This window comes from Zonotrichia albicollis, chromosome 10 (assembly GCF_047830755.1).
Source record: "Zonotrichia albicollis isolate bZonAlb1 chromosome 10, bZonAlb1.hap1, whole genome shotgun sequence".
NCBI classification, from domain to species: Eukaryota; Metazoa; Chordata; class Aves; order Passeriformes; family Passerellidae; genus Zonotrichia; species Zonotrichia albicollis.
Genome location: NC_133828.1, coordinates 28,784,675 through 28,798,863, shown reverse-complemented (window position 1 = coordinate 28,798,863; position 14,189 = coordinate 28,784,675). Strand labels below are relative to the sequence as shown.

Genomic DNA, 14,189 nt, shown 5'->3' with positions numbered 1-14,189 from the left:
CTTACAGCCTGCATGAAATAACAGCATTTCTCACTTAAAATAATTTCAAAAACCTCATTTGAGTTTCTAAGCACCAAATATCTTTTTAAAATAAAATAGGCAACAGCTTATATACCCAGAAATTTACCACTAAAATTTCAGCAGTCTGCCCACATGGATAAAAACATCTGTACACACCCTCATCTCTTGGCCAGAGACGGGATTTTAAAAACCTTTCGTAGAATTATTATGTACTTTGTCTGAAAAATTACAACAGACATTAATTCTTCTTCCTTCGTACAGGCCTATATTTAAGTTCTGGCAATTTATGTACTGCCCTACACCTGAATTCTGTGTACTGAAGATATATAACTATTGGTAAATATTTTTTCCTCACAGCAGGTATTAGGACGACACAACACAAATATTACTTTGAGGCCATTCTGCTCAGCCTCTGAACAAGGAGAAGGAAATATAACAGCTAAAATTGATTACACTACTTTTCTGCTCACCTCCAAGATAGCACAGGTGGTTCTTCCCCATTAATATCAGGTGAGTTTCCCTCAATGGCATGTGGAGGTAGAAGGGAGGGTGTGTGAGTGTGAGTGTGCATGGCAAGCTCACTGTGGCTCCCTTCCGCTGCTGCTGACATCAGTAAGCCTACCTATTTATAATCCCACCACCTGACCAAACAGCCTGCAGAGTACATCTAGAGATTTGTACAGCCTGTAATCCCAACATATCTACTTCAGCCAATTCAAAAGAGAGTATTAAGTAGCTTTGTTATGTCTTCTGTGGCTTTAGACCATAAAAAGAATCCAATCCTGTTTTCCGCACCCCTTTTATTTGCACAAAATAAGTTTAAAGGGAATTTTTAGAATTAGGACTAGTCCTTCCATCCATGCTTTTCAGCCTTTCCCATTTCTCTGCCTGTGAGATATCTAACTAAACACCTCAGGTAAGCATATTCTAGGGATTAATGGAATATTTAGACAACAGAGACAAATACCCATTTACATCCAGGTAATTTCATCATCAGTACTACCTAAAAAATTATTGAAATTTAAGATTTTCATAAATCAATTTCACAAGCCAAGTACAATATTTACGCTATCACAAAACCAAAAACAACTCAGAAGTGTTTAAAGTAGGATAATTTACAGAAGCTTGACCTCATTGTCAATTAAAACCAGAAGCTGCTTAAAAGCAGCTTAAAAGCAATTCTTGATTCAGTTACCTCTTCCCAAAGTCAGCCCTAATGCATTCAGCCATGGGAGGGCTGCTTGCAGCTGAGTCTGCCCAGGGACTGGAAAGGATTGCAGTCAACAAACACTTAGGGCAAGTGCTGTCATCACTGGCAACATCCTGCAGGTTTCTATCATTGGTAAATGTTGCTTCCAGATCTGTATCAGGCCACTGTGTTTCGAAGTGGCTTGAGTAGTGCTTCAGTGAGAGGAAAACATCTGTGTGAGTGCCTGTGTGCTGAGTAAACAACATTACTGACAGTTCCTTACCTAACCTTTCCTACCTGAGAAGTCCTATCACCAGCATCCATCCCACATTAATGCCAGGCAAAACAGAAATGTAAGTCAGCTTTGCCTAAACGTGGGTAAGGTTGAAGGAAACAATTAGATGAATCAGTTGTGCTCCAAGTCAAATGCACTCTGCAACCAAACTTCAGTAGTTAACAATAAAAAAATAAAAATCCTTTCAGTTGTTTGATAAGCTGGAGAGGGCAATAATGCAGATGCAGCCAGGCTTGCAGGAAAGCTTTGGTGCACACAGGGTATCAGGTGGGCTAAAACACCAACATATTGCCTGTGGCTGCTATGTCCCACACAGGACACAGTATTTGAGACACTCACTTGGAAGCTTAATTATTACCTGGGTCTAAGGGCTACAGCTAGAAATATACAATTAATACTCACAGTAATAAATCCCCCGATTTTTTTTAGTCCTGCTGTTATCTTGTGGTTATTTTACATGTAGTTTATCTAGTTAGCAATATCCTCCTTATGGCTTTCGTAGATTAAGCAGTAAATTTATCACTGCTGAAAAATCATAGGGCTCTCATTCAGGGAGTGACCAACAGAATTGAATACTACTGACCACAAGCAAGTGCACAGCATCTCAGATAACCTGATAATGGGAAACAGAAAGGTTTCCGGTTTCTACAAGTATGTACCTGGCCATTTTCCCTTCATCTGACAGAGGTTACTTTTACTTTTTTTTCCCCAGCATCCCTCAGCATAGATTCCTTCCTTTTTGGGGTTTTGTTTTTAAGTTCCCAGAACACTTGTGGAAGGTAAAATTGCAAGAATATTAAAAGATGAAGAAGGAGGAGAGCTTACACAATGTATTAGGAAAAAGAAGAAAACTACCATATACAGGAATGGAATTTAAAAGTTTTGTTAGAATTTGGTTTAGAATTTTAAAGTGCTTCTCATTGTTTTCATAAAACATTTACTTAAATTACAAATCCTGGCATTGCTGTGTAAAAACAATTCCTAAAGAAACATCAACTGAATAGTATCAACAATGAAAGGCAATTATGTGAATGCACCATAAACTGCAATTTATTTTATTTCTCCTGTGTATATTTAAAAGAAGCAGAAGAATCTATGTATGACAGATTCTATTCTATATAGAATCTGTCATTCTATTTTGCTAAAAAGAATGACAGTATAGGGCTAAATACAAAACACTTCTCAAAGAGGTCCCTGTACAGACCACATTTGAGTGGCCTGTACAGATCTTTCATGCTTTTTAATTCATAGAATTGTTTCCACGACCAAAAAGTTAAGACTTGTATGTACTAGTGCGGAAAAGAAACCAAAACTTTCCCACTATTCATTCTTATATCTTTAATACTTTCAGATTAATCTGTCTGTGATTACCCAGAGCATTTAGAACCTTTGCAATAGGGAGAAAAAAAAAACCCAAACCACAACTCCAGAAGCCCAATGCACTGTTAGAACTCAATGGATGTGTATCAATAATGTGTGTATGCAAAAGCTTCCCAGAATTATCTGGTTTTAAAAATCCCCAATAGGGATGAATCTCTGAAGCTGGGAACTTTTTGAACCTATTGTCTCTATTGTTATAAACAGCAGACCATTTTTTAAAACTATGTGATATTTCATCTAACCCTCAAAGAGTAATGATTATTTTTTTAAAATAATATCCATGAGAAATTGAAGTCTGAAAGCAGCAAGAATAGCAGGAAGCACAGACTACCAGGGTAAGAATGGCATTTTTCCAGATTAAACTTTTGCTTTATTAAATACTCTGTTTCTTCAGTTGCTTTGTACCTACTGAGCTGACATCTCATCTGTGATGGACCAACACAGTCAAGTCTCCAGGGAAAGGCAAATAATTTTGTTAAATCAAAAAGAATTGGAAAAGAGAGCATAGACAAGAGGCTTCCAAATGGCTTGGAAACAGACCAAGAACTTCTTTTTCTTATGCAAGTCATACATCAGTGAGAAAAGTTAATTTTAGATTGTATCATCATTCAACAATAAGGGAGACTTAATTATTTTACCATCAGTTAACATTTGGTTTAAGGATTTCATGCATCATCATTAGACAATTCCGCTGCATGTTCTCCTTTCATTTACTTGGAACAGTCAGAACATCACAAATTGGCACCTGGACAAAAGGTAAATGTAAGAACACAATGACATGGTCTCAGCTCTCATGTCCCTTAAGTCATATCTCACCTTTGACCATCTCTATTGATTGTCTCTGAACCTTCTGTTTACTTCACCCCTGTGGATATGGCAGAGACCAGAACCATGCACTGTATTGTCATTAGAGATTTATACACTGGCCAAATCCTGGTCTCCCTTTTGTTCTCTGTTCCTTTGCTAATGTGCATGGCAAACTGATTTGTAGTAAGTCTGTATAAAGTGAATTTAATCTCATTTTATTATCCATTTTGTTTTGAAAAATTTTTCTGCAAGTCTTCAGTCATAGCTCCTCTTATTACAATGAATAGTAACTTTCTACTGTCATCAAAGTGTCACCTTACTATTCAGCTGCTTTCCTAGATTATTAACATACTGAACTAGGAGCTCCAGCACAAATCCCTATGGAACTCCAAGATGGCATGGCCTCACCCTCACAGCAGAACATTTCCCACCTCACTGTTCTTATTGGGGCAAATTATATAACCACGCAAGGTTTACTGTCTTCTGCCAGGTTTGCTTTGTTTCCCAAAAAGCTTTGGGGTAGAGACCAGGAGAAGCCTTTTGAAGGACAAGCAGGACTGTACCAGCGGGCTTTTCCTCATACATTTGGTCAGCACGGCCCTTAGATTGTTTTCCCTTTCCACAGCCTTAAGACATTTACATTGTAGATACACTGCTACATCAGAGTTCCTCATTTTATTCTAACTGTGCTTGCTGCATGAGTCTGCAGAGAAACCGATTTTTATTGTTAAATTCAGCCACCACATTTAGTTTGTCCTGAATAAGGCAAGAGCCCTCAACAAAGCTGTCCTAGCTGCTGTGCAAATCCAGAACAAAAAAGAGAGTGTCTGCTCAAAAAACACCTGTGGACTAAAGGACAAGCCTGGATTTTGGGCTGCCTGTTGACAGTATTACTTTGCTAAATTGGTGCCTGACCTTTTCACTTCTCTACCTCTATTACAACCTTTTATCCTCACTTTAATGTTATAGATCCAACTCACACAAAAGGTAATATGTAAACACTAGCACATTTTTTGACCTTACTGAGTCATTATTTCATCACAGCTGCAAAGGATCCGCCTCACTATTCCAAAATTGTTTCAGTATTCTCTTCTGTGCCAACTCTCTGTCCCACCCTCCCAAGAGCAAGTTCTGCACCTTTTTCCACGGGACCACCACCTTTCTTCTCACTTGCATTACACCTACAAACATCCGACAATCAAGAATCCATAATATTTCTTGGTAAATGCAAGGTAATACATGACAAATTCCCTCATTGTTAAGGTCAAAGAGAATCAGAAATCAAGGGACCTGGGATAGCTTGTGACAATTAAGCTCTACAGAGGAACACAAGGGTTAAGGTAAAAGTTGCAAAAGCTCCAGCATCTGATAAGCAAAATGCTTCAATTCATGCTCACCAGGTCAGAAAATAAGAGCATACTAATAGATGTTATCCAGAAGTTTTGTTCACTTAAAACCAAAAAAGAATGTAAATTGCAAGACAATCCTCAACTTCTGAGTTTTGGTGGTTCAGGCTTACTTGAGAGAACTTGACGCAAAAATTAAGAGGTCATTAATCACCCAGAAATTATCATTTTGGGCAGTCAGCATCTCCTCCCCCCAGGTACACATGTTACAGAAATGTCTAAGCCAACCAAATACATCATTTACGGAGTAAATGACATGTTACTACATGTTGCTAGGTAGTACTGACATTGGATTAATAAAAGAAAAGAACTAAGAGACAACCAGGGTTATGAAGTGGGGGATATTTTTTTCCAATATTTTTCATGCCAATTTGATATAGCTAGGTAACAGATGGTATATTATGTTTTTCCTGCCTTAACACAATTTAAAAACAAGTTACAGATGGCTATAATGAAATCCTCATTAACACACTTATATTTTCACAGTTCAGTATAGCAATAATGAAACTTTCAGGTCTGGAATTTCCTGTTGGTTAATTAGTGGTTAGGTTAATAGCCTGAGGAAGTGCACAACCCAAAAAGTTTCCTTATTTTTTAATCATATAATTACTACATTCATATTTCTGGGAAAGCGCTCAAGACAGATTTAATATCACAGCAAAGCTACCTTTATAGCTCTCCCTTGTTTTGTGAAACAACTGTATTAGTTTATTTAGCAGAGCTCGTGGGCAGGAAAGCCATGAACAGACTTAAATCAGCTGCTTCTGGGAAGTTTCAGCTTGTTTTTATTTTGAAGATACCAACTTAGAGAATTCTGCCAACACACATTACACCAAACATCCTCTACAGAAAAGCTAGGATCAACAACTATGGATCTATTGCTACAATGTTATTACAAGATCATTGATTAATGCTAAAATAATTACTTATTTTTTAATCCCAGTTTATAATCATCTTCCAAAGCTTGAAATATGACATATGGTTAACAGCATACTACAATATCCCTAAATCTCTGATCTAGAGAGAGGAAAAATAAAATAGAACCACCACAAATCTTGCACTCTGGTTAATTCCACAAGTTAAGCTGCTGCCAGCTCTAAGTTGTGTTATTCAACAAATATGATTAAAATAGCAGTGAAAGATGTGGAATTCAGCACTGAAACCTCTGGATTTCAGTAACCACACACTAGTTACAAACTGGTACCACTGCCCTCATTACTGTGCTCCTCACCCTGAAAGGCAGAGGCTGCAGCCCAAGCCTTGCCCTGGCCCAGCCACACCTGCAGGCAGCCCACACCCACACACGGCGCTGCCCTGGCACAACCAGGTCCCAAAATATTATTGAGTGTTGTTGCTGATTTTTTTTTTAAACTTTTTAACGGCCATCACCAAAAAACTGAATTGAGACACTGTCACACCCTTGTTACCAAGCGCAAATGGAAACAACCATACAGCTCTTTGAAGTGCTAGAGCTTCAAAAGATGACAGCCACTGCCAAACCCTCATGAAAGCAACATAATGTGGAAAACCTGACTTGTAACTGAAGTTACATGATTAAAAAGAGACAGTATCCAAATATTTAAAAGTTGTAATGCTAAAAATATCTTTTAAGCCAAGGAAACTCACTTATGACAAAGAATGGCAGGGAAAGGGAATTTGGATTCTCTAAGAAACACATCATCATCATCATTATTGTTGTTATTATTATTATTTTGCAGCCCTCCCATTTCTTCAAAACCTATTTTGACATTAAGGAGAACTGAAGCACTGTTATCGTCCTTAGGCAGCAGAAGTAGCAGCCATGTACTGCAAAGGCTTTCTGGAACACTAAATGTCACCCACCACTGGCTTCAACAGTCAAGTAGAGCCAGAAACCAACTGAAAAAACCCACAGTTTTTTAGAGATCTGAGAACTACAGCTCCAAACAGAGTTACAGTGCTTACTTAAATCACTCCCAGAGGCCTAGAAAGCCAATAAAACTTATAAACAGACAAAATAAACCTACTGCAATTATTTTCTTCTGGAAAAATCACATCTTTTAATTCAGAAACTTTCAGATCCAATTTCACATACAAGTTTCCATAACCATATCCATTCCTTGACAGAACAGTCTGTACTGTGACAGATCTTTCTATGGCAGTGAGAAAATTAGATGTAGCTTTAGTAAGAAGTTAAACAAGTTTCTTGTTCTGAATATTTACACACAGTATAATGTGGTTTTTATAAACCTGTAACTCTGGTCAAGTTCAGTAACACTGACTCAACTCCTTCCAAAAAAAAAAAGTTAAAAAAAATGGCAATGTTTCAATCCTACACAGCAGTTTGTGAAGCAAGGACACCTTTGCTTCACCCAGCACTCTCTCACTTCATCCTTCAGAACAGTGCATCTGGTGCAACAGTTCTCTTAATATTTTGAGTTTCCGTGCTCATCAGATGACAAAAAGAAAAAAAGAAAAAAAATTGATTATTATATTACAGTTATAAATTTTGTCATGCAAGTTTCAGGTACTTTTTCAAAGTAAAGTAAACATAAGAAAATGGAAAAAGTATACAGTTAATTTTACCACAAGGATAAATACTAAAATCTGTTAGAAAATCCTCACCTTTTTAATAATGACATCAAACAACTCAGATAAGAGTTTTGTTTTACAGAAATTGAAACTCACTTAAAGGAGGGTCTTCATTCCAGAGGGGTAAGAAGTTTCTGGGGAGCAAAAGTCCATGGCTATCAAGATGGCACGTGGGAAGGAACATGTCTCAGGTTCCCTGCTACCCACAAGACAGGAATGAGGAAGAACAATACAATGTTCTTTCTTACTTAACACACACACACATATAACCTTCTTAATTCAGATAAGCATCTATCTTTGGAATTGGTATCACAGACTGGGAGTGTATCACACCAGCTTCTGGAAGAGGCAGCTAATCATGCTTGGGATTCTCTCTATCACTCTGTAGAAGAAAGTTCAAATCAACAAAGTCAAAAAAAAAAGAAAAAAAAGAAATATGCCTTCTAAAATACAGACTTTATTCTAGATAAAGAAGAGATTACATGGTACCATTACAAAACAATTTAAAATATCTCAAAAGAAGGTCAAATGTAACAGGTCAGTATGATTAAAATCTTCTTTGTACCAAAAAAAAATTTAAAAGGCTCATTCAGTTTTCTCTGGTCAAGTCCTAATTCTAGATTAATATGCAGAAGTGCAGGTGCATTCAGTCTCTATTACACGTGGTTTTGACCCAGCACAGAGTACACCCATCCCAGCCACGAGCAGCCACAGATTGTCCAGGGGAATGCCATGGGAAATGGGATCAGAAGCTTTACTAAGGCCCACCAGACCTTGTTACAGGAGCACAATAAGCTGGTCTAGCAGAACCCACCTTTCCCAAAACCATGCTGGCTGGGACAGATCCCCGGCTGTCCTGTACATGCCACTTGGTATCACTCCAGATAATCTGCTCCAAACCTTCCCTCACTGCATGGCGTGCTCAGCTCATCACGCAGTGCCGTTCTGCCTGTGCAGTACACTCAGTCTAATGACACAGAAATGCTTAACAAAATTTGGCATACCAACAAATTCCAAATTCTTAAAAAGCTCTTCACATAATTTATGAATGTATTTATTCAGTAGCAGTAATAGGCCCCTTATACCACAGCAAGTTCACCAATGTTTCTAGGAGTCTTGTCTTGATGTGCTGCTAGAAAAGCATTACCTTATTATGGCTACAGTCACAGAACATTTGGTCTGCTTTATCTGCATTATCTAGTTTTAAACTGAGGAATACAATATCCCAAGTTTTTATGACTCAGTGTTTTACTGTAGCCCTGTAAACATTGCAAGCCTCCAGCAGAAAGGCAAACAGTTACAGTAAGTGACTATTTCTGGCAATATTTTTTCCTATAAAACATCAAACAGTCCAAGTTGGAGACAGCATATCCCAGAATTCAAGGAACAGAATGTATAAAAAATATTTTTCCTTGGATTTTTTGATGTTCTCCTTTCCCCTTGTTGGCTGTGTGTACAATCCAAAATGTATCTTTTCATAAAGGTTCCCAGAGACAGAAAGTTTCAGAGGTGAGCTCTTGTGGCTGTTTTTTAAATTTTATTTTCAAGAAAGACATAAACAAAAGTACCCATCAAAAGGATATGTCAGGGCTTACAGCACAGTCATGAATTTCACTTTCTCAACAGCAAGCAGCAATTTTCTTTCCTAGTGAAAAGCCACTAGAAACACTCACAGGCTTTTACTTAAAATGCTGAAGACTAATGAGAATTTGATGTAAGTATACAAGTTTTGAAATACATTTTCTTAGGATACAATTACAGTTCTTTGGTGATCTATGGTATTGAAGGAAACATTGTGCCAGGCAAAATTCCAATACAGGAAAGACTCAAGTGAGTAACCTGTGATACAAAAGAACGTACATTTATGTGTACATTTCCATAGTCTGTCTTCTGTTTTAAGGAGTAATCAGAACTGTCCATGACTTATACCTGAGTCATTTTAAAAACAAAACCCAAAATCTAAAGTACAATTAACTTGTTCCTTCCATTGCAATTCAGAGCAGCCTGAAGGATTTCTGCAATAACTAACTTCAATCACAGACACTTCAGTTTACACACTACCACTACCTCAGAAGCCTGATGAGCAGTAGAAAGACCAAACAAGTTTCCTAAATAAAGACAAGTAATCAGAAACTTCTCTGTCCCTGTTACTCACATCCACTTCTACCTTTGGTTGTCCTATGTAGAAATCCAGACTTACCAAAATGTGTATTTAACTGCAAGTATTATAGCACTCAAAACTGTTTGACAAAAGTACAGTACAGTTTTTAACTGCTTCTTTGTAAGCTTTTTGTTCATTATCTTGCTTAGATACATACTGCATTTATAATAAAAATAATAAATAAAAAAGCATAAGCCTGCTTGACAAAGAATGAAATCATCCTGACAACACTGGAAGAAGAAAAATAATGAGAGATAAAAATGCAGTTAAGACTTTCCAGCTTTTAATTCAAAACTTTCCAGCAAACAATACAACTACAAGTATGGACTAGAGCATCACATATTTCCACTGCTGGTTTTAAGATTCTGCAAGAACTCAGATACCACGTTCATACAGCTCTACTTACAATTTACACACAAAATATGTTAATTTGGAAAAAGAAGCACCCAGTTTCCAAAAAAGACCAAGTATAACTTTTGTAATTAGGAGACAAATGTAAATGCAAGCACCCACTTATCAGAAAAGCCTAGACACATTAAGTATATAGCTTGATACTTACCATGCTCTCACATTTTTCGTTTCTATGACTGGAAAACACAACGTGAGGACGCTGAAGCCCAGAGGTGTCTCAGTTACGCCTGCTGAGGCTTGGCTAGCCCAGGCTTGATGTGTCCCTTAGTCACTGCCCTGCCTGCGCACGGTGAGCGGCTCTGGGGCACGCAGGAGCCCGGGCAGCGCCACCGGCCCGGCCGCACCGCGCGTGGGAAGCGCCTCTCGTTAAAACAAACACTTCTGCAGCGACAAAATACTGAAACGTGGTCAAAGTGCTACAATAAAAACTTTCACAACACTGAGAGCACTGACTCCAGTACGTATCCAAACGCTAGGGAGTGGCAGGCCAGCCTTTGGGGTGTGGGGGAGAGGTGGTGGGCAGTGGCCATAAGCCCAGGGAATGCTGCTGAGGCCCCGCTGAGCAGGGATCTCACTGCTCCCACCTGTCCTCTGCCAGAATAACAGTAAGAAAATACAGACAGGTAAAACCCTGCCTTTCATTCAGAGATGTTACTAAACCTAAACTGGCTGTGAAGAAAGCAAGCTTTTCCTCTCCAAGATATGCCAAGCAGGTACAGTGCTGAAAAGTTACTTCCTATGTGCTTGCTTGTTGTGAAATATCTTCCACATTATATTATTTCCTATACATGAAAACCAGTCTTGAACATTCAAGTACTTATCCCACCAAGATTTGAGCAACTCTGTAAAATGGTGTAAGGCAAAGCACTACTACTTCAAAGCATAATGCTGCTTTAAAAAACAGTCTCCCTGACATCCTTCAGTTTAAGTCAACAAAAATGCAGATTGTATTTGTCTTGAATATAAAATAAAATCAACTACTTTCATAAGCAGTGTTGTGTCTGCCTAGACAACCTAATTTTAAAGTTAAACCATCTGCCTAGAAAACTGACTACCTGGAAATAAAATATTTGCATATGTAGAATTGCTGGAACTGAATGAGACCAATTATCATAGCCCTTCATGTTACTGCTGAGAAGTGACACATTTGCTTTCCAGCTCCAGAGTGATCTTTCCTTTCCAATGACCAAACCAGGCATTGCTCAGTGATTTGATCCAGGAGGTCAATTAACAGGTATTGCTTAGAAATTCTCTTTCTGGTTCTTTAAGCAGGTTTCAGCAAGGACAAATAATGCTAAAGACAGGCCACAAAAAGTGCTGTGCTATCCTGGTTAGACAGGTCTGCAGCCAGGAGCACAGACATTTTATAAGTTCACAAGTAACCTTCCCGCTGGGGATGAGGCAGCAGAAACCGGCTGCTTTAACAGAAGCCATGAAAAAGAAAGCCACAGGGTGGCACTGCAAGCAGGCTGTATTTTGAAACTACTTGGCTGTTAATTCTTTTCCAGACAAATCAGAGCATATCTAATCCCATCTGTATAAAACAGAAGCAGTTCTGTAGTTTTTCTTCAAACGATGTATTTTCCAGCAACAAATATCCCTAGAATATAAATCACATTATAAAAGAGGCAAAAGAGGCACTTACTTCAGAAAGGTCAGGGTATTTCATATATTAATAAAATGGTATTTAAGAGTATCAACACAAGAATGCTATTGTAAAGACAGGCTAGGAATTTATACCTATTTTGGTTTTGTCAGTTCATTCTGAAACAATTCAAGGAAAAAAATGTTTCCAAAGCATGTGCATTTTCACACAAAAGCTGAAAAATTTTTTTCATACCATGACTTTTTTTAAAGGCTGAGATGGCAAAATCTCAAACAGATCTCTCTCTGAAAGGAAGGACAGTATTAACTTTAAGAAAAAAATCTTAACACAGCATTCAATGCTATCATATGCTTTTAAAGCACTTTCCTTCTCATATATAAAAGAATTATACTTCATTTCATCCAAACTAAATGACTTACTACAGTAGTATTTCAAAGCTAAACTTAGAAGTCTATTTAATCTGCTTTGTTGGCTTCTTCTCTCCCAAATTTCAAATCCCTGCCATTTGAGTTAAAGCAGAAACATTAGCAAAAAGTGCTGTTCCTGTTCATTTAGTGAACTAACCAATTTTCAAAGGAGAGTTGGAGGCCATCCAGGATCACAAGTTACTTCCTACTTTCTAAAACAAAAAGTCCCTTCAAGGTATAAATTTGATATTTCAGTAGATTCTGAAGTAACAGACACTATATGACTATGCACAACCATTTTAGTTGCTGAAGTCCTAGATCAATTTCAGTTTTCAGTTTGAAAGTACAATCTGTAACAAAACAAAAAACCAAATATTGTATTTTTGTTTAGTTGCACCATAATATAAATTAGAACACCAATTCATCTGCTATAATTTTTCTTATTCCAGAGAACAAGAATTCTAAAAAAAAAAATAGCCAGATTTAATTTTCTCACCTCAGACAGAAGTTCAAGAGGGGACTGGCAGTTATTCCAACTGCCAAGACATTCTTTCTGCTAGGAGATTGCTCCCTGTATTTTTAAAACTGTTTGTATATGGAGATTAGTTTGCTATTAGATAGCACAACAATAATATATGGGCAAATAAATCAGCCAATATAGCTGTGCCTTTAATATTAGATAAGGCAGATGATTATGTAATTGTACAGATTGCCAAAGCTATATAAATTTGATTTGAGCACGTTTGCCTACTTTGCGGACTCATACGAAACCACTCTGCATGCTAATAAAGGGGTTCTGCCTGACAAAGACTAAATTAAAAAGTTAGTGACCTGGAAAAAATAAATTAATTTCGGTACCAAAACATCAGTGCCTGGTGTCAATATTGCTTAAAAATTATGTATTTAATACAAAAGCAATTAAGGCACCTCCCTCTCAAAAAAAAAAAAAAAACCAAACCCAAAGCAAAACAAAAAACACCAAAAAAACAAAACAAACAACCAGCCAACCACAAAACTCAAGGGAAAATTCTTACTACTATCAAGATTTGTCTGTTATTATTTCTTCTGCTTGGAATGGGAGAGCAAGGGCTTCTGTTGAATTGTTGGTGTGCAGACAGTGAGTAACTGTACTTCAACACTTCATACAATAACTTCCCAGTTCATCAGTTCAACATCAACTATGAAGCTGTTTACATATAACACTGCAAGGTCATGTGCTGAATGCAACTAATGGAAGCAAACTTCATAAATTCTAAATAAAGTAACTATTTAAGCAAAAAATAGACACACTGGATGCAATCTAATATGCTTCCAACAGACTACTCTGTGCCCCTCTATTGACACTTATACCATGATTAATACAGCTAAATGAAAGTGGACAAATTTGGGAAGTAGGTACATTGTTCATCAAGGCCATATCCCTAAAGTATGAACTTTGAGGAAGCTGTGTCTTAGAAGACATATGGAAGTAACCAGCATGTCTTTTGCTTGAACTATGTTTTCTTCTGCTTTACCTTATTTAAGGCACATTAGTGCTCATAGATAATTTGTACATATTTTTCACAGCTTTGGAATAATGTTTCTGGACAGCAGAAACTAGCCAATGCATTAAGCTTCCCAAATTGGACATTAGTAACTGGAATAGCACTTGGTCTCTGATGTGCCATTACAGAATTTTCAGATCTAGATAACACATCACACACACGTACAATCCCACCAAGGGAAAGAATAAAAATCAAATAGCCAAACTCTGACTCATAAAATCAAATACCAAAGAAAAGGATTCTACCAATCCTAGTCCTGGCTCACCCAACGTGGAACAAAAAACCAAACAAATATGATCTATGTTTGTACATCTTGGGTATCTCAGAACTTCAAAGTTATTTATTTATGCAGATGACTAAATGCTTCCCTTCCATTTTCAACTATCCTTGA

The 14,189-nt window shown here is 37.5% G+C and overlaps 1 protein-coding gene across 6 annotated transcripts in view; it reads right to left on the bottom strand.

Moving 5' to 3' along the window:
• Window positions 1-14,189, bottom strand: part of COBLL1 (cordon-bleu WH2 repeat protein like 1) — a 74,152-nt gene that overhangs the window by 41,917 nt on the left and 18,046 nt on the right. The window lies entirely within an intron of this gene.